Source organism: Lepisosteus oculatus, chromosome 29 (assembly GCF_040954835.1).
Source record: "Lepisosteus oculatus isolate fLepOcu1 chromosome 29, fLepOcu1.hap2, whole genome shotgun sequence".
NCBI lineage: Eukaryota > Metazoa > Chordata > Actinopteri > Semionotiformes > Lepisosteidae > Lepisosteus > Lepisosteus oculatus.
The window spans coordinates 174722-202354 of record NC_090724.1 but is presented as its reverse complement, the minus strand read 5'-3'; the positions used below and the strand labels follow the sequence as shown (position 1 = coordinate 202354).

At 36.6% G+C, this 27633-nt stretch overlaps 1 long non-coding RNA gene across 1 annotated transcript; it reads right to left on the bottom strand.

The window, feature by feature from the left end:
* Positions 1 to 1385: 1385 nt before the first annotated feature.
* Positions 1386 to 24462, bottom strand: LOC107079630 (uncharacterized). Its single transcript, XR_001480581.2, has 4 exons — positions 24274 to 24462; positions 23840 to 23961; positions 4900 to 5020; positions 1386 to 3567 (listed from the first exon to the last, which is right to left on the bottom strand). It is a non-coding gene; the product is annotated as an uncharacterized lncRNA (long non-coding RNA).
* Positions 24463 to 27633: the final 3171 nt, after the last annotated feature.

Below are 27633 nucleotides of genomic sequence, written 5' to 3'. Positions count from 1 at the left end.
GAAACCAACACATTTTTTACAGAGGAAGCAATATTCTCTCAGAAATCAATTGCAGTCATTTCATTTCACATTTAAATTCCACTCCTAGTCAACAGGAGACATGTCATAGCAAGAAACGTCCTCTGAGTTTTGTAACAGGTCCATAGATCAAATGTAATAACAGTATATGATTCAGACATTAATTCTTGTTTTAAAATAGCCACAGAATGTCTCAAGTGCATTCTGGAAACTGTTGTTCTTTATTGTGGCTGGTGTCCTGGACAAAGCAGAGACAGAACCCTTGAAAATGAATTAAGGTCCAGTCAGTAACGATCTATGAAACCTCTTATGCAAAAGTAAGGTTAGGAAATGTTCCTTTTAAATCAATGTTTACATAATAACATTACTTCTGATGATATACCTACTTATAGTAATTATGCTTACATAACATCATAAGTATGAAAATGCATAGAGTTCCATCCACTCATTTTCACAAGGGTTCATTTTGTTATCACTAGGTGAGGCTGTTTATAGTTGTAAGTATTCTGTAGAATTTTCAAAACTTAAACTTCATTTCAGACTCAGTTCCATTACACCTTGACAGAAACCAACATGATTTTAAGGATGACTTAAAAAACCTTAAATGCTAAGGTCAGAAGTTGGAGCAATGAAGCAGGTTATCTAGGCTCTATATTGATTTTGAAATCTGAAAATCCCATCTGGAGCAATATAAGGATGTCTTGGGAAATTTTTCTAATTACATTTTAAATGGGAAAAATTGATTTTCTTTTTTTGTTTAAAACATCTGATCAATTGCTACATCCAATGCAGGCTTCTCAGATGTGCTGATCATACTTTGTGTAATGACTTATTACTTAAATTACTTATTTTTTCTTAATAAAATATTTCAGTGCAAGCACATGGCTATCTGATATTTCTGATTTTTCTCCCCCTCCTAACTCAGTTTCTTTTCTCAGCTGGTTATCTTGCAAATTGTTCAACACTTGACTTTCTCAATGGTGTCTGTCTATGACATTGTGAAATTAGTCTTTAAGCTTCATCCTAATTTGCTTAATAATTCCTGGCCTATTTAACTTTGTAAAAAGTGTCTATGCCATGGAAAACACTCTAAATACCTCTTAACTCTCCAGTGTTATTAAACTACACCTATCCTTAAGATCTATCCTGAAGAAATCTAATCTTATCTCTGAGGCTGAAGAACCTGCCACCCTATATCTAATTCACATTTTTTTTAATAATGCATAAGGATTAGTTAAAACTATTATTATAGTATAGTATTATAGTACTATAGTACTATTATTATAGTATTAGTTCAAACTATTATTATAGTATTATTATAGTAAAACTATTATTATTATAGTATATTAATATATATTGAATGTATGAATACATAGGAGAGAAAAACTTTTAATGGTGTTTGTAACCCAGTGAAGGCCAACTGCTGCACCCAAGACCAAAACAACATTCTGTGGAAGTGTTTCACCGTTTCATGCAGAGAGTCTTCAAAATTCTTCAGTGTTGGGAAGGTTATTATATTAGGATTAGTTAACCTGCAAGGACCAAAGCTTGAAGGATCATACTTGCACAGCTATGCCTTAATATACTGCAATGCAACTGGATTGAGTACTTTGTCTGAAACATTTGAAAAATTTGTCTGAAACAATCAACAGTTTGTGTGCAAATCAGCAGTCTGTGGTAAGAACTCTTTTGAGGGTTGACATGTTATAGGCATTCTATTATGTTTGTTAAGAAATGCACATATAATTATCGACTTTTTTTCAGGGGAATATTAGTGTACACCAATGCATCTGTCAAATCATAAATTATAGCATGTCAGTGTTCCAACATACATATTTTTACAAAGACCTTTTTTCAACAGTATAAATCTCAGGTTTTCTTTCTGAGTGTCTTATGATCTATTGATCTTTTGAGCAAGGTCCAACGGCTAATGGAAGGTTTTGCAAATAATTACTTCTGTTGGTGTACAGTACATCAGGTGATGTTGTCACACTTTTTCATTAATTGAAATGCTTTTTGGTGTTTTTGTGCGACTTTCATGATTTTCTTTAAATGCATTAGTTTATTTATTTTCACTAAACCCATTATAAACAAAGATGAGATTGTATTGCCTACAGGTATGCCTGGAGGATAGTATTTGAGCTTCAGGTAAGAACTGAAGGTAAGGTGGCCAAGAAAATCTCCAGGCATTCCTTCTTAATAGAGAATTGTACACAGATGAGCTTGGCATCAGTTTTGGGCAGTTTAAGTTGTCTTCATCTATTGCCAGCTGTGCCAGTTTCATGACTCCTCCTTGTATTACACAAAGCATAGGGTTAAAACATGTAGTTGGTCTTTATTAGCTAAAACCTTTTGATTTCTGTGCTTTTGTCATGTGAGATTTATATACGGTATGTGGCTGGGAGGTGATGTAGCAGTGACTAGTGTAATGCCTGCCAACAGTGTCATTCACATTCACTTCACAAGACTCTCGTAGGTAACATTTCATTTTACACAAAAGTTATTGATCTAGACTACATACAGTAATTTGCATTACACACATACCTGCCTTTTCTTTGCTTCCACATGCATTTACAATACTACATTTGTATATGATGTGTTTTCAAATACTTTAGCTGTGAATATTTTTAGTTTTTGGAGAGGTCTCATTGTAGGATTTTCTCAATAGGATTTTGTTGTGTGAAAGATTTACTCTGTGTGAAAACTCTTCTTGTGTGAAAGACGTGCTGTATAGACACCTATTGGTGTCACAAAGAATCTGACAGACAGGTTGAACACTGTTGTCTCTCAAATATGAAAGTCTATAAGAAGGATACTGTCCTAAAATATGTGCTTCTCCAATATCATATAGAGTACATGGAGGAGATGTTTTAAAAGTATAAAAGGATGCCTGTGAACAATTGTAAGCGTCTGTAAGAGATCCTCTCTGTCTGTTTGATCTCAAGCAGACTTCTTCGTTACAAAACAAGCCTCTTTTACATCTTCATGAAACTACACTGTGACTCCTTGCATCTCTACAATATGTGAGCACATTTCACACATAAGATTGTGCAGGATTTAAAGATTGCCTAAGAATCTGAAAGAATTTCATGTGACAACATTGCTTAACATCATCTACACTGAGATGTCTTCAATCACTGTGCCTCTTGTCCTGCCTGTATAGGATTGTGATGTTGTAATGTTTTTGGAGCTCTGAAAATCGGAAAAAGATCTATTTCCCTTTTACCACACAGAATATAGCACTGAATCATAATGTTTTTCTATTTGATTTATTCTAGAGACCATGAAATAGAAATTGTTGAAATGGTGGCATCTCTCTTCATAAATACAAGAGCGTCATTGTATTCATTTTCCTGTTATATTGTTCATGAATGTGTTGGAAGTATTGCACATTTAAAATACAAGTAAAACTGTGACTCTGGTTCTCCAAGTGGCTGAGTGTCTCCTGGGGTAGGGTGGATCAGTTGGCACTTGCAGACATGTGGAGCAGCCAGTCAAAGATGCACCTTTCTTCCAGTTGGCCCTGAGCCTCTGATGTGGTGCTGTGTTCTGACATTAAAAGAGAAATCAATATTAAAAGAGGCTCAATGGTGGGCAGTCAGATGCCTACACATTCATTCTGTGTGCATTCACAGCATTCGCAGCTGAGTGTCAAGATTTGAAACACACAATATTGTTTATTGCAAATATGGTGGGTATAACAAAAATAAATGGTGATTGTAAATGTATTTAAAAATATCATAAGAGTAAAATTAAAATAGTAAGGGGATAGCAATTAATAGAAAATAATAAAAATTTAAAAAGCAAACAAATGTTAAGATGTGAAGTCCACATTTTTAATATTTAGATCCAAATCATCAATGCTGTTATTCACACACCATAGCTTAGCTGATATTGTAAGCATTTGATTTCTCTCAGAACATCTTTATGTAATATATAAAATACATTAAATTATTTTGAAAAGTTCAACAAGATGTAGTCATCCTTTTCACAATTTAAGCTGGAGAGTAGCCTAGAAGCAAGAGCTTCAATTAATGTCACTTTAGGGACTTGGCCAAAATAAACGTTAGCTTAGTTTTCTGTAAATTTTATTTATGGTAGTTATTCAGTTTCTCTTTGCATACACCAAACTTAGTACATGAGTTGGAAGTTTTTAACTTATGCTCATTGTTTTTCCTAACATTGAGTGTTTTTCTTTTGTCACAAAATGTCCAGGTTTATAAACCTTTACCCAGAATTCAAAAGATAAGGTCATTGCAGAAGTATAATACTGTATATCCATAAATCCTTGTTTCAACCCAGATTCATAAAGGTGGTGCAATAACCTACAGGTAATAAAATATAATTCTGAAACCTTTGTTATGCTGCATGAAAAATCTACAACAATGAAAGATCATTACAAAATAAATAGAGGCAGTAACAATCATTTGGGAACTTGTAGAGCATATTGATTTAACAACAGTAAGTTAAATATTGAATAGCACTGCTTACAATAATATAATTTAGCAACATGTAAATGTTTCATGCCCTGTTTTGTGTTTAATTGGCTTCTGGGAGATTAGGAACTCCCTCAAGTACTTTACAGTCTTCCTTTTGGTAGATGTTTCTTTGGTGGGAAATGTTTTTGGTGTATTTCTAATTTGTTGCATTTACATAATTTCATGTACTAGTTTGTATCCTGCCAGTGGCAGCATTCCTTGAATTAGATCTGGGTCCTGACAGCCCAGAGGAATATGGGAAGATTGTTGGTTCACAGACTGCTTTTCCAGAAAAAAGGGATCTAATGATAATGGGTGACTCAATCTATTAGAGTTATTATTAGAGGTTTGGACAGTGTAGTATGCATGAGGGATAGGGAATCTCATACCGTGTATTGCCTACCTATTGGTCTGTACTCCTTGAGTAGTAGTAGACAGGCTCCCGGCCAGAAATGAGGTGGATCCAGTTGATATGGTCCATTAGGAACAGGTGACATACAGTAGGTAGAGGTAAGCTGATGATTCTACGAGACATAATTAAGGATTTAGCTTGTAGCAGGTAGATGGTTAAGACTGAATTTCTCCCCTATATGTGGTGTTTGCTTTGAAACAGAACTCCAAATGTATTGTTCAGCTCCTCCACTCATCCTGTTGGAGACTAGGGTATGTTGATAACAATGATATCAATGATAATATAGATAGTCTCAATGTAATCCTGTAAGATGATTTGTATTCATGGATGAGTTATTTCCATGAATACAAATCATTTCCGAAAAAAAGTTTTGCATTAGTTCTTTTCAAAGGTTTTAAATTGATCTCGTAGAGAAACCACAAAGACTTCCTTGCCTGCAGTCTACGGTAACTGAACTACTGATTTCAGGTCAATGTTACTTCCTGAAATGAAAACTTGTCATTTTAAACCAGAATTTCAAGTCTCATCCTGAGCAGAACAGAAGAACTGCTGACATATTCCATATGATATAACCAGTCCTTGGATGTCATTGCCTTGTTTCCTAAATTGTGGAAGATTTCATGATGACAAAGCCTGACTATGCTGACTGGTTTGCAGGGAACTGACAACTAGTTCTGTTTGGATTGAAAGTTGGTTATGAAATAGAAAACATATGGTACAGTTCAGGATAAGGGGTAAATACACAATCTGATGTAATTAATGGAGCACCACAGGGATCAGTACTATGAGCAGTGGTCTTCTTAATTCATATCAATGATATAGATTTTGGAATAGTCAGTAAACTAGTTAAGTACCAGATAATACCAAATTAAGAGGATTAGCAAACACTGTAGATATTGCAAGTGAAATTCAGAAGGCTTTGACTGTATAATAAAAAGCATAGAATTTAAATCAAGGAGAATTATGTTAAAACTATCCAAAAAAACAGTGAAGTATCTTTTTTAAATTACTGTGTGCAATTTTGGTCACCATGTTACAGAAAATATATTTCTGTTCTTGAGTCTATCTAGAGAAGATTAGCTAGATGCTGTACATTCTATGTCTTAAGGGAATGTCCTGCATCAGGAGGTGAAAGGAACTGAACCTTTTCAATATTAAACAGAGAAGACTACAATGGGACTTAATAAAAGTATTCAAGATCCCCAAGTCAGCCCAGCGGATCTCTTCCCATTGAACAGAGGAACATTAATCCAGAGGACACAAGTCAAATCTGCATGGAAATGTTTGCAAAACCTAGAACAGGAGGCACTCAGCCACATTGCTGAAGCCAGATCTCTGTTTTCTTTCAAGAAACAGCTGAATGGGATCTTTGATCAAATAGCTAATGTCTAACTGGTACTAACATACTACCAAATGGGCAAGATGGGTTGATTGGCTTCCTCTCCTTCGTAACATTTCTTATGATCTTTTATGAGGTCCACCTGCTGCATTCTGAATTGCCTCCTTCATGGTGAGTTAATTTTCCAGGAGCTGATGTTAAAAATAAGACAACCTTGTCTTTTCCATTCCTCTTTATCTGGTTTACAAAGCACTGTGAAATGGGAAAAATGTGGAGAAAAGCTTCTCTGCTGCCTTTCCTCCCAGTGCTGGGTGGTAGACTATGACTTGTTGTCCTTTTTATCAGTTTAAAAACAACAAAATCACTAGTCTTCCACTCAGTACTTGGGCAATCATCATCGTTATCACAATCTGGACTCCAGGACCATTCACACTTCCATTCATTCACAATCTGAAGTGCTGACAACTTCATGTTCCACTAATAGACACAGACCGGCACAACCTTAAATAATATATATATATATAACAATAAGGAGAGTCTTTTTTGTGTGTCTAACACCAGTTGTTCTGTTTTATTGGTCAACACCCTAAACAATATAACAGGAACCTCCACAGAAGAACATGTTGAGAAGAGCAACTTAAACAAGATATGGTTTATATACCACCAAGTTTCCAAGCCTTCTTCCCTTCTCCTAGCAGGATGATTGTCAGTGGGGTTATAATGGAGATAGTGTGTGAGACGGAACTTTTGTTTTTAACTGTTTGATCATTTTTCATGGGACTGAACATGGAATTACAGATTGGCTTGGCCAATGAGGACTGTCTATCTTATACTTCTCAATCAAATCACATATTGCCTGCCACTAAGAACGTAGATTCATTTGACTGGAGATTTCTAATATTTTAACCAGCAGGTGTAGTTAGAAAACATGAAGACTGGCTGAAACCTAATTTGACATCTTAATTCAAAGATAAATTTGTATTTAAGTTCAAAGATTAAAAAGGCAAGCCGTTATTTTTAAACATCTCACTTATTCATATGAGGGCCACGTAGTGCTGTGGGTAAGTCTATGGACTTTTCATAGTGGGTTCAACCGGGTCATGGGGTCAAGTTCCTGGTGTAGGTTTTAGTGAGGTACTGTACCCAGATTGATCCAGTCCACCCAGCTGTGTGAATGGAGATGAGGACTTTGCTGCGGTAGATTCTACATTGGACTGGCATCCATTCAGTAGGGAGCCCCATGCTCTTTTGCTTATTGTCATGGAAACCAGGATAAACACTTGCCCAGTTGATCTGACCCTCTGTATCCTGAATCTAGAAATGGCTTACCTTCTTATACAAACAAGTAGATTACATTCCCATACAAACCTTGCAAATAATTACCCTCATCATGTTGCTGAAGATGATTGCCTAGGACTTTACAAGAAATATTTGGGTGTGATTTCAGGATCAATAAGATTTTAATTCTTATACCATATTAGTGGAGACTTATAATTCATAAAGCTGATAATAAAGACAAAATTAAGTGAAGATCATGAGTAGGTTTATGTAAGTGAAGCAAAGATATGAACTACTACAGTATGTCGACTACTGAATATGAGTGCATTTTTTCTGCTGTGTGATTATAATTTTCATTCAAGAACAAGATCCGTTATTGCTTTCTTTCATCCCCTTAAACATTAATTTCTTGGCAGCATTAAAACATTCAGTAAATAGTTTCTAATTTAAGTAGTTACTGTAATTGATCATTATAAAGATACAGACTGGTATAAATAATTATATGATTATGTGCTTCTATGTGCATTTAAATCAGTACATTTATATTTATTTATTTATAAGTTTATTTAATTAGAAATGTATTTATAAAAACCTGTATATTTAAAATTTACTAAAAAAAACCTTCTGGAATGTGATATTCACATTGAGGTAGATAGATCTTGTTTAATATGAGTCCCCAGGGAGGCCTTTGAAAAGGAACATATTGTCGTTCTTTTAAAGACTCAGGGTCATTAGATTAAATAGCACAGCTCCAGTGAAAGGCAGGTGAATGAGACATGCCAGGCAACACAAGGCATTCCACGCAGCAGCGGCCTGGGCCTCATCACTGCAACATTAACAACAACCTCCACTGTATCCTGGCAACAACATGAGAGTCTTTTCTTCTTCTGAGCCTTGAGACAGTGGGTCTCAGAGGGTAGCTAAAAGCTGACCTTGTCAATACTAGAACGTCATGCTAAAGAAAGTCAGGCACTGCTGGAAATAGTTTCAGAATCTAACTTATGCCTGATCATAATTTTAAGCCCTGTCATGGGGCCAGCTTTCCTGCAGTCTAAACAGCCTCACGGCACATTATTGGCTTCTCTGTAGATGACTGTAGATGACTCATATATGGATCAGTCAGGGGCACTGAACTGCAAATTTATGTTACTTAAGTGTCAAAGTAAATTGCTCTGTCCCTTATCAGGAATTATTCCTGGTATTCCTGGTAAGGGTTATTTCAATGCAGAGACCCTCCTGAATGCCAGATAGAACTGCCACAGAGCACAAACACACACAGGGATAATTTATAGACACCTATTAAGCTAACGTGGGCAGAACATGCGCACTCCACAGCAAACGCAGCCCTTTGGAACTTCTCCGTACAGAGACAGTGTTGTCTTTGCATAGGAGCTACCAAATCAGACCCTGTTGTTTATATAATAATATGTTAATCCCATACTAATTTAACATATACAAATGCCATATTACGTAGCCATATTTACTTACCTGTCTTTCTCTTTCTCAGTTTCTTAGGCCCACACTGCAGACAGGGCCACTACTGGAAGGCATTTAAAAAGAAAAATAACTCAAACCAGACCTATCCTGTTTTATTATCCATTGGTTTCCAATTTAGTTTTGTTGATTTGCTTTATGAATCCTTCAGGGAACAAAAGTGAAGACTCCTAATAAACAATTTGGTACTTTTTCTTTTCACCTTGTGAAAATTTGATAAAAACAGGCCAATAAAATATGCACACTGGTACACATGACTTTTGAACAATATTTTGCATCAATCAAATTATAGCCATAATAATCATCCATTTTGCACTTTTCTAAAGTGAATACTGACTAAATCTATAACAACTATCTTGTAAGTAAATCTTGGAAATAACTTATTTACATAAGAAGGAATGATGTGAAGGTGGACTGTTTGGATTTGAGCTAGAGGACGTTGGTATTAAATTTCTCACTGGGTCAGAGATTCTTTCTCCCCATCTACCTTTTGTTTTTTGTCTTAAAGTACTACTTGAAAGTATTACTTTTGGTAATCATTTTTTTATTAATTCAAAACATTCATTCATTCCTAACCCTAATTCATAGCAATACAATTACATTTGAACTTAAGCAGTAAACTTGCAGAAAGAAAAGGGCTCTTATTGATTTTAATACTCTGCATCAATAGAATTAAGTCTGCAAGCCATGGATAAACATTGTAAGGTTTTGTTCTATAGGCCAACACTGTGCTGTAAACATACATATCCGGAAAAGTCAATCATTAATGAAGATTGTGATATTTTCTTTCCAGGGCTACATACACACCAAGCTGCCACCAACCCTTGCAATCCAGCAAGTTTCTCTCAGCAAATGTTAGAATGGTGACTGTGAAATACCATGACTTATTGGATTCACTATTATCTATAATCAGTCAGGCACCGGATGGGGCAACTCTCCAAATGCCGAGACACCTAAAAAAATTGGTATATTTTCTCCTATTCTTCCATGGCATTTCACGTGGGGGGTATTCCTGTAATTCTGCACTCTCAAACTCTTCAGTCATGATCGTGTTTGTGCTAATTGAAGCTGTTTTTCTGTTCATGATTCTTTGCTTATGATTCACCTAAAAAATTGTGGCTGTGTGTCCTCAAAATAGAATAAAATATACAGCATTATGTAGAGGAAAGAGGTTGGTGGTACCATGCACTGATTGTCATAACACAGGTCTAAGGCTTCCTCACAGTCAACAGGGTTGCTGTGGGGAGGACTAACCCTCTACTTAAGAAGCACTTGCAAAACTCCTTAATGTCAGGAGGCAAGATAGCCAGGCAGAATGAAAAGGTTGAAATATTAGCACAGCTTAGCCATGGATTACTGTGATTTTGCAGATATTTTATGAAAGAACTACTACAGTATATCAACTACTGAACATGTTAAGATTACAATTTATTATTAAAACTGCTGATTTGTAGAATCTCAGTTTCTTTTTTCCAGTCCCAATGTGGAAAAAATGGTCACTAAAAAGTTTGCCTTGAGGATTTACTGTAGACATTTCAGGACAGAGTCCAGGTACATTTTGCACAGTAGTTGGCATTAACTCACATAGATTCTGATTTTGCTCATTTGTTTATGAAAAGAACTATAGACCTACATTTTCCTGCTTTTAAACATAAGAAAACTAGTTTCTAAAATGGTACCAGCAGCACTTTTGTTAGCAAAGCTTTGCTTTTCTTGAATACTTTGTACTGAAACCATTGAACCATCATTAAACCATAGTGAAAAACCAAACAAATATGGAACTTAAGTCCTTTTTGTTCCATCACCATATGGAATATATAACAGTTGCCCTCCATTGCTTAATTTATTGAGCAGTGAACAATGGGAGGGATTTCTCAGTCAACATATCTGCTAGAGAAGCATTTCTACACTCAATACTTTTCAATTCTCACTGCCAAGGAAGCTTGGCCCAGTTTGTCGATAGGAGATTGAGAAGGTGTCCCCAGACATTGTCTCCCTTTCTACCCCAGGGCTTAGTACCCAACTAAAACAACAGCAGAAACCTGGAGGCAATATGAACACAACTGCACTGCACTGGGATGACAGAGTTAAAGAGATAGCTACACAACACTGAAGCTTTCATTAAAAAAAAGTGTACAATCAGTAATGTGCTGCCGAGGTTGTATATTAGTTGGTTAGAACACTTTCAGCTTTTGGTGGTCAATGATTGCTGAGACTTGCTGCATTCCTGAAGGACTGCTGTTTCCCTAGTTGGCATAACTGTCTGTATGTTGCAGGCAGGGAGCGTTGTAACGTTGAACAGACACTGGACATATCTGACTGGTTGTGCATTGTGTGATGCGCTCCAGGGGCATGGTGAAGATGGCAAGCTGGCCTGGGGATGGCTGTGGGCAAGAATAAACCATCCACCATGCGCTGTGGGTGTGTGGGGCTACAGAAGAGGTGTGGACAATGACTGACAGCTGGATGAGGTGCTTCCTGGACCTGGAAGTGCACTACGGTCATGAACTGAAGAAGCAAAAACAAAACTGGAGAAAACAGAGCCTGGTGGATTATTCGTTGCCTAAGGGAACCCTTATGGAAAGCCGGAAACACACTGGTGTAGAGAATGGAAAAACTCCAACTGTTGTAGAAGGCTCTGCCTTCTTTGAGGGTCTGTTCCCTGATCCATCTGAGAAAGTTTAGAAAGAGAAAAATTGCAATTGAGTTTTGAAGGTTGGCATTATGGGTCAGGTATATTACGATCAGTGTGTGATACGTTGAGGAGTTCTGTTTCAGCAGGTCAGGTGGGAGGCAGTTTCGATTTTGTGATGCATCCTGCCTTGTACAATGAGTGTGAAATGTTATATCATATTTTAATTTTTTAATTCATTTTTTATTAATTTTTGATTGTGTATAGAATGATGCAATGCTGTAAATTGTTTTGTTTCCACTGTATCAATAAATTACAAAACACACTTAATGAATTCCTGAATTTTAGGGAGTACAGATAGTACAGGAGTGTAGCAGATTAGTAGTATTTATAGTTGGAAACTGGGTGCCTGAGGGAAGAGATGGGGAACATGGCAGCCTGGCAGTGGATGGGAGAGTCCGGTTGAGTTTTCCGGATTCCCAGAGTAGGAATGGGACTGGAAATGGGACTTCCAGGAAAACGGAAGACTGACCATGCATATGAGAGCATGGTTGAGTGTGACAAGGGTTCCAGAGGAGTCACATCACCTCAGGTGCATTACAGTATGTGCCTGTTACATGTGAAAACTGAATATCCAGCAAGACAAATGGTTGGAGAATTTTAAATGAAATTAAGCAGTTGACATGTTAAATCACCATCTTAAGTTTATGAGGAAAAGTATGAGTAAACATTATAACTCACCGCAAGGAGATAAAAGCATTTTGTGCAAATGCAGAATCTTTGGCTCCTGCTGATGCTTTCCATTTTTGACCTTGTGAAAACGAGCTTCAGCTCAGCTGTGCGGAGTGGCCTTGTGACATTATAGCCGGCCTAATCCGCCCACCACTTCGCTTTCTTGTCTCTCACTTGAAAGCAGCCTTTGCTGCCACAGGGCCAGAAATTAGCACTGAATACCTTTATAAAACCTAAGGCATGACATTGTCTGAAATCTTTTCTTCCTCAAAGTGGAATCTTGCAGATCTTATTTTTGTGCTAGCATTTATATTTTTATATGTTTTTTTTTATGTACATTTAGTGACTGGAAATTAATTTGTGAATTTCACTTGCAATGGAAGTGATACAGTACAGTAATAATGCCAACATCAATCGACAGTACAGATTAAATTTTCAGATGGAATTGAAGTGTATTTTACTTTTATAAGCAAGCAAAGGTCAATGTCCTTTTAAAACACTTCTTGGATAGTTTTTCACATGCTTACTGTATCACATGCATTAGCATTATTTGGACTGGCTCTCCTTTTAACCACGTGGACATTGTATTTCCATGACAGGAGGAAAGGAATCTGTCACCTTTGATGATATGTTACTGTGTTATATGGGAGATTGGGAAAGCTGTGCATAGTGGTACACAACAAGACCATAAAATTACACAGCTTACCAAAGTGGATGGTGCATCTAGATTTGAAATCACCTCCCCTTCAATTTATAAGTAACTAGAAGTGTGCACAGAAATGTGAAATTGATAATGTGGGTTTATACACACATATTTGCAAAAGCATGAAACTGGCACTATTAAATTCAGAATATTGAATTTCAATAGGCACAAGTTTAATTATAAAAATAATTTAGCTTGAAAACATTTGATCTTTTTGAAGCTTCAATTCAGTTCAAATCTGAATACCCCAGGTGAGGAGACAGAAGAACCTGTGTGAGGTTAGCAGGGACCAAAAATAACACAAAAAGGGTGAAAACTAAACAAAAAGACAAAAAAGAAAAGGTGTACCACTGTGTCTCGTGACTTCCAGGCTGGGCTTACCCTGTTTAGTGGGGTCCAGTCTGGTAGAGCAGGGCGCGTAAGGCAAGAACAAAACATAGACATAGTGCATGAAAAAAAGTGTGTGTGTGCCTGCCCCGGTGAGAATACGTGATGGGACAGGCAAAATGAAAAAGAACACCTTACGTGGGTGCAATCCCCCTCCGGGACGGTCTGTGTAAAACTCCCCCTTCCGGGGGTGTCCCTTCTCGTCTCTTCGGGGGGTGTCCAGTTTACCTTTATAGGACCTGCACAGCGGAAGATCATCATCTAAAAGCCAGGACAGCTGGGCCTAAACTGGGCACGCCCCAATGTAATATCACACAATCTTTCTGTATTTAAAACAGAATGTTTCCTTGCCTCTGCCCTCTTTGTCTGCTTCTTCCTGAGGATTAACTTTCATACAGAATTCACCTCTTACGTGGGCTAACTTTATCAAAAAGGGTCTACCACCGTCATGAAGAAAATATAATTTCTTGGTCATCTTCATATCCTATATTTTGTGTGCAGAGCTGGTAGCTATGCAACAGAACAAGAGGTGCACAGAGAGTGAAGGACAAGAGGGGAGAGGGGAAGTGCTCGGGATTCATTTCCTAATGTCTTGAGCACCGGGCAGCAGAAGAAGAGGGAGGTGTTTTAATGAAGAAAGCCTTTTACTAGCAGCTCGGCCCACCAGGGTAGATAAGGAGATATGCTGTCTGCTCTTTTATTATTCTGTCACCTGCCAGAATGGCCATGGGATAACTATTCAGGCAGCCAAATTCAATGACTTCCTGACAATATTACAAGTGAAAATTGAAGCAAATTCCCCTTATTATTCTTAGGAACAAAAGTGATCAAGTCTACATCTTGGGCTTTAGCACTACAACCATTTCATTCAGTGTTCATTTTCCTGGTGGCCTCTTCCCTCATCTCACTGGGGGACTGCCAGTCAGTATTTGGAATGTGTGCAATACTGGATTAATGTAGGGTTAAAGATAAAACTGAATTAGGCCCAAGTCTGAAAGGAGGGAGGACCTAGCAAGCCATGAACACAAGGATATGTTGTGTGTGAAAAAGAACATGAGGGTGAAGATCATAGCATGAGATGCAATCGTTTTTTTTATTCCTATGAATTCCTATGTGTCTGATTATTCTCTGTTCTGTGATGGATGGAACTTCAGCTATACTTACTGTACATAACAGTTATATTATTATGCCTTGTATTATTAAAATGCTTTGAGAATGCTCTGGATTAAGAAAGTGCTATATAAGAATGAAATTTGATCGACTGGTTATTACTATTATCAAGGATTCAGTATGTGGAGAACGTGTTTAAGAAATTCATCTTTAGTAGGAGATGAGCCAGCAACTTCATCTATTTTAACAACTAATGTTTGCCAGACAAATAGAGACACAATCAGTATCCTTGCACTACTAAATTATTAAGAACCACATGGACTAGATGGACTGAATGGCTGCCTGTTGTATTGCTTCAGAGGTATTAAGCAATTGTAATTCAATGCATTTCAATGGGAGGTCGAACAGAGGTGCAAGGATTATGTTGCAGTAACATGTTATTGAAAGCAAAACAGTTGAGACTGTTGTTTTCCTGTGAAAATTAAAGGTACAATGGCAATATCTGAATCAGCATATGGGTATACAAGTTGTCCCATGTCCCCCTAATTGAGTGAGACACTTTAAGAAGGGCTTTGAATACTGCAGTGTTTTAGGCTTTTTAGAAGACCTGGAATTCTCAACTTTATCAACTTTGGATCAAGCTGAAACTTAGTCAAAACCTCTTCCTTCTCTGCAGTTAATTGGACACACTTGCCCTCATCGACTGATTGGACAGGAAAGGGATCAGTTGATTGGCCCTGTGCTTAATTAGGACATTCCTCAGGAGTAGCAGCAATCATTACAACAGCAGGTGGGTGCAGAGGGGCTGTGCTACGTCTAAGTGCCTAGAGTTTAGGGTGAGAAGGTGTTAGAGGATACCTGGCTTGTAGAAAGTTAAGATAGGTGTTGAATAAACATTCCTGTAATGTGCTTTAACATCAACAGTCCCCTATGTCCTGTTTAGGTTTGAGATGTTGAAAAGATAATGAGGTGCAGGTTTCTCTGTAATGGGACTGTTGGTACATCCTAAGAGACTGGAGAGGTTCTATGCATCACAGAAGCCTACATTCTACATAAATGGAATCCCAAAATGCAAGTAATCAGAAACATTTCGTAACAGAAACCCCACAAGAAATTTCCCAGAATCCTAAATAAAAAATACAACAGAAACTAAACCTCCTTACAATATGGATGCACAAAAGTGAATGGGAATGTAACCATTCCCATGTTCTTATTCAGAGTGTAGACTGGGACTTCAGAACCTGGAATGGTGGGTTGAAATATAAACTGTGCACTTAAATGACTGTGACAGGGATTCCCCAATTTGCAGGACGTATTTAACTCTGCACCTGTGCATCTCCAGGGTTAGCTGTGTTTGCGTTGTGGCCTCCAGGTGACTGTATAATATATAATTCAGGTGGGGAGCTGTGTCCGCATGCATAGGCTGCGAAGGAACAATGAAGGTTTATTACTTGCTGAGAAGAGAAGAAAGAAAACAATGTTTAGGCTTTTCTTACATCTGAAGAAGGCTCCACAGCCAAAAGTTGTGTTCTCTTTCAGCATGGAATAAACTTATCATTTGTTCTTATATAATATATATTATTATTATGGAGACAAAGTATCTCTGATACCTTGACTCTGTATTGAACATGAAAAAGGAAGAAGATGTCCTGACTGCATGTTCAGAAGAAGTACCTTGGTTGCATTTATTCGGTGCAGGTTGGACTGGTAAGCTAAGATGGCTAAGAATTGCGATATTAAATAGAGGATTGTAAAGATTTTCTCTTTACCTTTTCACTGCTTTTTCTGATGGAGAATCAGGAACAGAAAATCAAGGAAACACAAAATAGCTGCATAATATTGCTGATTCACATAAGGAGAGAATCCCAATTAGACTATGGAAAAAGACTTCAGATGTTTACAGCTAATAAAGTTAAAATATCATCTCTGCTTTTAACTAAATATCAATTTTGCAAGAGCAAAGGAAAATATTAAATATATATTTAAGGTGAATTCAAGAACTTGTTGAATTAATGTGGCTAATTACTTTTCTCTCTGTGAAGTCTAGTGTAAATTACAGCCAAAGCAATAAGTAAGACGTTAACGAAATAACCAAGGTTCACACATTACATTACTCACTTTAAAATGCAAAATATATTCTAGCACACAACACACAGAATTGCAGTGAAAATGGTATTAATATTACTTGTCACATGCAGAAAACATCAGATCTCATCTGCAGCTGACAACAGGCTGTTTTCACCCTGTTGTTAAATGTGAGGACATTCACAGCATGAATCTCAAAAGGAGAAAAACAAGAACTTGATTGCACAATGATTTCTAAAAACTTGATTTGAATCACTGAATATATGACTTTTAAAGGGTTTGATTTGCATTCACATGATGAAGTTTCACTAATATAATGTGATGTAGTAATTGTACATAATCCAGATTAAAATTAATTTTTCCAAAAAATTAGTTCTTATTTTTTCCTTTCAAATATTATGTTTTCCATGTGCTGCTCTCCAAAACAATTTTGTACCCAAATTAAGAAATACAAATTGTAAAATATTTTAAAGCAATTTTTTTGAATAAAATTGCAGCCTATATTAACAATAAAAAAAAAATCTCAAAATCCCCAAATATCGTGGAAAATTACCACAGGATCCTCACAGGAATGATATTACCAATGAAACATAAAAAGGAGTATTGAAAGAGTCTTGGATTGTTTTGTCTGCCTCACATGGATTTACTCTGGGCTAAATGATCATTCTCCATATGGCCACATGGGTTTCACAGGGTGCTGTTGTTTCCTCTGACAGCATGGAGTAAATAAAGTTTATTTAATATTGCTATTGATTATTTATTTGTGAAGCAGACAGCCTTGCTCAGTGTAGAATACAATGAGGAATTGATTCGGGAATAAATGTATTGTACATCTCTTTAGTTTTGAATGACATGTTCAGACTTTAAATAACTAGAATGCCCTTTTCTATACAAGAACTTAATATATGCACTCTATTTTGTCAAATAAAGAAATATGTACAGTAGCAGTCACAATACATAGTTCAGATAATTATAGTGTATTTACAGGTATTACTCACAGTCTAACAGTCGCATTACAGCAGATACACAAAATGTGCTTTAGCTCATGTTCCACAAGGATGCTAATAAAACAAGGGATAAATGTCATTCAGAACAGCAGCTATAGAATAATTGAAATATTTTCTCCACTTTTCAGCTATTCCTTAAATTATTTTAATTTCAACACTTATCTACTAATTAAGTATGCAATTAATAGTGTTTGGTTACAGAATGTGATACAATATAGCAGACTGGGTTCACGACATTAGAAGCATGACATGTGGAGGCCCATTATGCACAAAGGGCATGCTCCAGATATCATGTTGCATCACCAGTCATCTGCACATTGAAAAATTGAACCTCTTTCTGTTAAAATATGCATTTCAATGGTCTTGAGGTGTTTTAGTGCAACATGTATATAATCACTGTCTCCAATCCCTGAATAACATGAAACTTTTCTGATCTGTCATTGCCAGTCATGATTTAATGGGATGCTGATATAAAGAATGTCAACAATTATTATTATAGCAGCCACAGCCTAATGAATGGTGGTTGGTGTGCTGTATTGAATGAGCCACATCTAGTCACCTTTGACCCTGTGAAATAACAGCGAAGTTCAGAAAGCCAATGTGGCCAGCCAGTTCATATGAGGGGCTATGGCATAAAAGTGGATATAACCACCGAAGTCGACAGTAGCTTCCTGATATTATTAAGTACATAAAAAATTGAGATGACTTTATTTTACATATAAACAACACAAATTATATCACATGAATAAAGTTATCACCACCAGGACGTTTATGTTGCATATATATATTAGCTACATTTTGCATTTGAACACAATTATGAGTGTAGTGGATGGGGATAGAAATTGCTATGTTTTAATGCCTGTTGAGGGCAGACGTAGGAGCATTCTTCTTTCGATTTTTGTGAAAGCCAACGTTAAAGAGAATGGGTTTGCTAAAATGTGACAAAGAACAGCTTTTAAGATGAATAGCCTTTCCCTCCCAGAGTCTTTCTTCAATCCCACTCAGAGTGAGAGAAACGTGCACAGATCCCTGAACATGACTCCATCAGTAAGCAGAAATCGTCACTACAAACACCAAGGCCTATCTGAAAGATAACTTCATTTTCATTACTCTATATTTGATGTTACAAAGTAGCCATTGTGTACAAAGAAGAAACACTCCAAAAATCAGGGACCTGTGCTTATGACATCCCTGTCGTGGATAAGCAAGGGGAAAGATTCTATAGTTCATTATTAAATCAAATTATAATTCTTCCAAAATAAAAGGACATTAATTGTCATAATACTGTACAAGTATGACCATCTTTGTGATAAAAAAGCAAGGATTCCAGAGTAATTCAACTGGTAAAGTTGTTCTTATTTGCAATACACATTAAAACAAATCGTCCTCATGAACATTTTGAATTAGATTGAGTATTTTTTTTGACTGAGACTTGGGTTCTTCAAGCTAAGCCAACTGTGCATCACTGAACATGGACAAGCATGATTGAGTAGAATATCTTAGAGCCTGTGTGTTGTACTGTTGTCAGCAAGAACACACCACTCCTCCATTCATGCTAACTCTCGCACTGTGTGACTGCAGGATAGAGTTATAATAAGAAGCAGAATTTTATTTGATAAAAAACAGGTTCCCCCTTTACTCTATAGTATTTGCACCACATTTTCAGGATTAGGATCTGCTTATTCGTTCTGCAAAAGGCAGCATCCAGGTACTCACCATTAACAGAAGCTCAGGTGGAGGTCAAATTCTAATCTTGCACTTCCATTGCCCTACACATACAGTATACAATTCCTGGCTGAACACAGCACTGTGCGCATCTTTTCTAGCATTTGGTATTTCACTTTGTTGCAGATGGACGTGTTTGACACTTGGTGTTGCTTGGAACTTATTTTCATCACTTTCATTTCCTACAAGCCAGACTTGGGTCCATTTCTCACTTTCAACCTCAGCCTTCCACTGAAAACATCTCCTTCTACCATGCCATCTGTGCTTTACTTTCAGTTCTCCTGATGTCATCAAGCCTTCCAGAAACTCCATTCAGATAGCAGCCCAGGCCTAGAATTGAACCCAGGACTCCAGCACTGCAATACTGACCACTGTGTCACCCTCATGTTAAACAGAACTGTTTAAATCAGTGTGGTTTCAAATGAATTCTTGAGATTTGATCCTGAATGAAATCTAAATGATTGTAGCTTTTCAGGACCAGTGAGACAGACTCTAAGAAAAACTAAAAGCATACGGTTCTGTATCACAAATCCTTTTTACCCCATTCAACTTGAAAATGAGACTCCTATTGTGTAGTGAATCATTGGACACTTTGGTCATTCAAATTTTGATATTCACCTAACTGGATATTAAAGACAAACATTGTTCATCTGTATCCCATGCAGTGAGCCTGTAGTTCAATCCCAGCTTGGAACAATACATAATCAACTAAATTACTCTGTACAACCTATGTGATTCCAAGTGGTTATTTTCATTTCTTCAATTTTTTCCCCCAACTAAAACGTAATTTTAATGTACAAAAAGCAAGCTTAAATTGAAGTGATTGAAAGATCAGTTATAAAGCAAATAAAATATTTCACTCTGATCAATATTAGATGAAATGAAGACAGTGGAGAGAAGAAGCACAATGAAGTGGAATAAATGAAGCAATTTCTTGAGAGTTATTAGTCGCACACCTTTTAAAAAACTGGAGTAAAATGAGCTTGAAATAGCAAATATCTGGGACAGCATAATATGAACAGTTTTGACCATGGAAGGCAGGGACAGTGTTCACATGTGAATGACCTTAACAAAACTGTACTTGGTTTAAAAAGTTAAAAAACATATCTAAATTTTAAAAATAATATAATCTTTCTTCCCCAGAAATACAATTGTTACAACATAGCAATATGCATTGTTTTTCATATTGTACTGCATCTTCTTTGAAATATGATTAACATGCTCTTCTGCAAAAACAAACAAGACAACAATAGGCCGAATTCAAAATTGTTAATGAAAATTGGATTAAGTGTTCTGTAGCATGAACTGTATATTTCTTGGCCTTCTGAATTAAATGTCTTTATAATGTACATTGCTATGGAATGAAATACAAGATAGTGATTTGCAGAATGATGGCCTTATACAAAAATTGTTATTTTTATATCGATGCTACCCTGCTAAAATATTTTGCATATATTCTGAAAAACATGTTTTGAGTGCGATCAAATAAACTTCAACACACACTGATGTTAGAATGATGTTAGAATGCATTGGCCTGCCCTGGCACTCACAACTTCCCTGTGTCAAGTTTGGGTTACACGTTTTCAATTGCTGTGAGTCTCCTTACTTAATTTATTAATTATCTGCCAGTGTTTATTTTACTGTCAAATAATATTCAGTACAACCACTCACTAACATTTACAGAATCATTTTTACGAGCATGTAATTAGAAATCAGTTTATAAAACATGTGTTATGTTAAAGTACTACTACAAATGTAGGTTTCTAGACTGCACTTAAAGCAACACGTCACACATTATTAATGTACAGTATGCACCAGGGGCAGTTTACCTACTGTGGAATGAAAAAAACATTATGGTCTAAAACTAAAATAACAGAAATAATCACCCAACCTAGATTGTATTTTATCGAATGAGAGATGGAGGAAAGATGGTATTCCACAGAAGTACTGCACTGTACAAAAAACTTGTTTTGGCTAAATTAATTTAGTCTTTGCAAAGATTCACAAAGCACTTGTTTGTTTCCCCTGCGTTTTAGTTCTGGACATTTTTTTTTTATCGAAACGAACCTCTAAATATAGCATATAAATGGGGCACAATCACTGGATGAAAAAGTTAGAAATGTACTACTGCTTTCCTGTAAAGAACGCTATCATGCTGTTAGAATCTGAACTGTAGCCGTGCGCTACACAAACTGCACAGGTCCCAGTAATGTCAGGGGAAATTCGACCCTCGGTAGTACAGCAGCCATTCTACCGTGTCTGTGCCTTAGACCGGCTTGGGAGGTAGAGCATGTAGCGAGCACAGTGCAGCGAGCATCGCCGTGCAAGTGCAATGCTACCTCGTGCAGCTTTGGCAGGCTCGAGGTCAGACACGAGTAGGATAACGTGGATTTCGCAAACAAAAACAGTTTGTAATCTTTTCTAGTTCATCGATCCGAGGAAACCAAAATATTTTCTAAGAATCGTCATCTTCAAAAACATAAAATCATTTTCTCCAGAGGTTTATTTACCGCTTATACAAGAAAAATTACCTACATAAATCAGTATTAATATCCCTACCCGTTTCATTGAGGAAATTACATGTTTTCTTTCTAAAAAATAGCGCGCTGGAGGTGAAAATACATATAGTTATAAAACGAACCCTCGAATTATCCAAAAAGAGGTGTGTTTGAAGTTTTAAATTGAATATGAAGGGTCAGGGAAAAACATTAAGACAGAACATTAATATCTCTCCATACCTCAACATCCCAATCTACTCAACTATACACAATCTAATCTTAAAAGAATATCGCAAATATTTGACGAATAATTAGTTTTTAAGACGTCATGAAATAAAATTAAACCTTGTTTTCAATTAGAGACCACTGCCACGGTCCATCTACAGTATCTGGAAGTATATTTATTTGATGTGAATGCAGAGCAGAGGGTGCCTCGTTTCAACACTGGAAATCATTTAAAATTGACAGGTGTCACTATATAATAAAAATAATTGCTTACACTTATATATCGCTTTTCTGGACTCTCCACTCAAAGCGCTTTACAGGTGGTGGGGATCCCCACCATCACCACCAGTGTGCAGCCCCGCCTGGAGACTATCTAAAGGGTCTAAAAGACTAAATGGAGACCAACAATACCGCAGTAAAGGAGATAAGTCTTCTTTCATTTTTCAGTCTGTAAGTTTTGTTTTCAGTTTTCTTGTGCCTTGTGAATTGTCTCATTTTATTAGTTTACATGCTGATTACCTGCTCGTTTTCTATCAAATTATATGCGGTAACGTTGCGTGAAGTGCGTGTTTGTATTATACTTTAAAATAACTGGGGTTCATGTGGTACAGCGGAGTTCTGAAGTTCATAACAACGAATCACGTGTCGTCTACCATAAGAAATAGGTGACAATGATTTTGGTTAAGAAATTAAGTAGATTTAAAGCTTCTGTATTGTGTAAGCAATTTCTTAAATTCGTGTGGTCTCATAAATTGGGTAGATAAACTGCAGGTCTCTCAAGAGCATTTTGCTTAACTAAAATTCGAAGAGCCGAGACAACCCAATCGGACTCAAATGAATGAGGACTGGAAGGGAAATTAAAAAAGTATATATATATATCAAATTTACTTCGAAAATGAATTACACAATATACTGTATGTAATTAGCCAGTCGAAATCAATTCGTACACTGAAACGATGGGCAATGTGGTGAATCTTATTTGGCAATTAAAGCTTTAATGACAAGTCTTACCTCTCGATATGTAGTATTTACTCTAAATATCGAGGTTTCTTTTGTGAGAAACATACACTGACACTGAAAGCTGATTATGTTTTACCGAGTTCCAGACCTTGTAGGATGAAAACGAGAACATGTTGGCTGTCATTCCGCGGTATGTGAAGACACGAGGCGCAACTTCGTTTTTTGTTTGTTGTCCGAAGAATTACATGATTTAGCTTTCACAGAAAACAAAAGATGTAATCAGAAACTCAAAGCGCATGTCCCTGGTATAATTATATTTTAAAAAATGAACAAAACACAGATTAAAGCAAGTAGAGTGAGCAGTGTATTCATCCTCGGTCTCTCTGTGCGTCACTTGTTGCTTTCAAAGTTGCTTTTGTAACTTTTATGCGGTTATTAGTACATTATACAGTATATTTGTGCTGCATTGTATGAAAGCCAGGGACATGTAGAGATCGGTTGAGTTCTAGGATTCATTTTAATTTGGTTTCTGCAAGCACTGGGTCGTATATTTTCCTCAAGCCCCTTCCTTCTCTATAAAACGTGAAGTACTTATTTTTATAAAGACGACGAGTTTACAGCATAACCTGCTGCAGTATACGATATATAGGAATTGTTGTTCAAAGCTATTTTGGTAGATAAATTAGATACACATAAATTAGACGTAACTGAATAAAGGTAAAATACAGGTACAAAAAGTAATCTTTAAATATTGACCTGCTTTCCACGAATGTTTGCTCGGTGTCTGCTGATGCTGCTGGAGCTGTCCGTAGCAAAGGTGCTGAAACAGATCACCGCTCTCTCTAGTTGAATGTCGACTGACTGAAGATAGGAGTGATCTGGATGTGAACAAGTTATATTGTGTCAACAACAACAACCGCAGCAATAACGATAAGATGAAGAATGTAAGGTCACACCGATGATACAGGAGAAATAACTGTAAAAATAAGCACATTGCACTTAATACAGAGCACTGCACGACTAGAGTACAATGTTCTCTATATCGTTTTGTTAAATAAGGAAATGACTGAAATAATCTATTCTTCACACTACTTTGCTGACAGCTGGTATTGTCCACAAGCCGTCACTAAGCGTATCACCGTTATTAAAGCAGCTCCACCGTACCATTCCAATTAAGACTTGTGACTTACCATCGCCCCGGAGAAAGAGAGCTACAGGTGGACTCCACAGCAATTCATCTGTGTTTTTTATTTCTCCATCTTTTTATTTCTCTCAATCCCCACATACTGTATGGTGAATAATTTACTGCATAACGTGAAACCCCAGTGATGGTGGCTATTGGTTTCCTACTTTAATTTTGCTGGTGCTTCGGAGACAGAACTGTTTTTATATAAAATTCGAGGAGAGGGGGAAGGGAAGTCCTCAGGGAGGAGGGCTTTAAACTAACCAATTGGGCCTTCGATCTCATTACACATCTGTGGATGACATCATAGTTCGACTGCTTTCCCGGAACCAAGCCGGTAACAACAGGAATGTGACAGAAGTCTTTTAACGTTGCAGCACAAAAAGTTAAAAAGCAAATAATAATAATAATAATAATAATAATAATAATAATAATAATAATAATACACCGGTTATATAAAACGTTGAATAAACTAAAAACGATTCATAAAGCTGAACCAAAATAAGCAGTGAAGCGGGAAGGTCTGTGGATGATTTAAAATCAGGTACAGCTGTGGCTGATTATATTCTGAACATTTAGCGTCTGTTAGCTTTTACCATCAGGCAAATTCATACACACCCAAATTCACGCTTTGTTCGGAAAGTAGCAGTGAAATAAAGTATATAGTGAAATAAATATAGTTATTGATAAAATAGATAATATTCTTAAAAATTAACTTAGGTGCTGTTTAAAATAAACCAATAAAAAGCTTGTTTCACAAAGCGCAAAAAAAGAGAAATCATAACTTCATATATGGGTTTACTCATGTATCAAAATAATATACTGTATGTCAACGAACGCGACGAAAGTCTATTTTTAATCCTTCATATACGTATTTAAGTCAATTGTGCAGGTTCTCATATAAAATGACGATCTGGAGAGCACCTTTTTATACAACGGGGCCTTTCTAGAGCAATTTTAGTGAAGTACTGTACCTTGTTTCATGGCTAAAACAGCCCATCCCATCCAAGATTTGAAATAATGAACCTACACGATGTGGAGTCCGGATCATTAACCACTGTGCTGTATTGTGGGAAAAAATGAAAATAGCAGCAGAACTATTAAAACCCAATCTTTTAATTTAGTTAGATAAGATATTGGCAATTATATTTACAATATGAAGTGCTTTGGATTGCATGATGCACATTCTACTTCTTAATCATGGACGTCACTGTGCTCAAATAGATAAGTAACTTTCTCCCCTATTGCTTTATCCCTGTTTTATCTTAAAGGAGTTCAAGCCTGATTTATTGTATAATTGTATGAATTGTGACATGAATTTCAATCTCTAGTAGTGGTCATATATTACCACTACTATGGCAGACAGATGTATTTACCACAATTTATTTGAAGTAAATTGTGTCAATTATAAACATTAAATCTCAGGAACAGTATCTGAAAATGACCAGTTTAAGAGACTGTAAGATAACAAGCAAACTCTTTATGAAATCAAGTGAAATAATCACGAAGAACCATTGCATTTCCACTAACAGCTCCCCAGAGCTGCATTGTGTGATTAGTGCAGGAAAAAAACAACATTTCAGAGTTCTGCAAATGTTTTGAATTTGCAAGGGAACATTCCCACTCAAACAAATTTGACTGGGATGAAACCCTCTGGTCAGATGAGTCTAAATTCAACATTGTTGGCCACAGAAGAAGACCATATGTCCAATGACGAAAAGTTGGTCAATCAACACAAGTTTGGACAAAAGTGAAATATGATTATGGGTGTGTACATATTTGGGCTGCATATCTTCCAGAGGTGTTGGTAACTGAATTCAAATGGAAGATTCCCCCAACAAGGCAAATTAATTTGAACTCTAACTTCCATTAAAGGATTAATAGGCTGGGGCTTTGCTTTTTAGCACAACAATGGACTGCAAAAATGCCGCGGTAAATGGTAAAGAGTAATTCAGTTGAAAATGAACAAACTGGAGATGTCTAGAGAGGCTTGAAATGAGGTTCATCATTTGCCTATTGATGTGATTTACCTGGAAAAAGAAATGTTGTAGTTGCCATGACATTAAAACAATTTATTGTTGCTAATGTGTAAGAAACCCCTGTTTTGCTGCAGGTAATGTAGAGCTTTTGTACAATAAAACCCTTCTGATTTTTCTCTATTTAATTTTCATTAGAATTCTCTTTGGTATCCTGGTGTTTGCATTCAAAAGCACAACACAGCACAGCAGTAAACTGCATAACATTTTTATTGAATTCACTTTTAAATGGAATTTATATTTAAATAATAAAATTACCAGTAATTAATTCACCTAAAAGAAAGTCTTTCCTCTTAGAAACATAAAATATTTTACCATAATAGCAGAGAACAATCTAGAAAACGAATGGTAAAACCATAAATTGATTGGGTAAATTTTAATTAGATACATTTTAATTAGTAGTTCAGGTGGGTAGCTGCATCACCATGCGTAGGCTGCAAAGGAACAAGTAATAGGTTTATTCCATGCTGAAAAAAAGAAGAACGAGAACACAACGTTTCGGCCGTGGAGCCTTCTTCAGGTGACACACCTGAAGAAGGCTCCACGGCCGAAACGTTGTGTACTCTTTACTTTACTTCATTACTTGTTCCTTTACATTTAATTAGGTGTACAATGTAGATGTTTAAATAAGTGGATCTTTGATAGTAGTAGAAAGATTACCTTTAATGCACTACTAAAAAGCTTTCAGTGATTTATTCATTAACATTGTTTTCTTTGACAGTGCTAAATCCTTTGTGTGGATTTGTAATACTGTGGCAAGAGTAGTAAGTCAGGTTTTGGAACAGACTCTGGCAAAGGAGAGTACAGAAATAACCACTGAAAGATGCTGCTGGGGAACAAAATGCCATTTGGATTGACTTTGCCCAATCCAACAGCATTCACAAACATAAACTCACCCTGAGTTTCTGCAGGGGCAGGGGGTAGCTCTATTGTCCACTGAAAGATGCATTCCCTTTTCTTGGACCAGTGTGTCTTCACCAAGAGCTTGTCCTTTTCTTCAGTTTCATACACTCTTTGTAATTGGTTCTGAAGTATCCTCCAGCACCCTGTTTTTTTTGTCTTGGATCAACTGTTCCTGTGTGGTTTTTAGGTCAGTTAGTGTTTACTTCAGTTGTGACTGTGTCTCACTGAACTTCATCTCTCTTTGAGTCCCAACTGCCTCTCTATTATTTTGTCCTTTGCTTGGCTCAGCTGCTGCTGGACTACAGCAAATCAAGAAGGCTTCTGTACTGCTCACACTCTGCCTGTATTGTTTTCTCTGCCACTTTTAGCTTCATTTTCAGGTTTAGTACTTCAATGGCCTTCTGGCTGAGACATCTTGTGCTTTATGT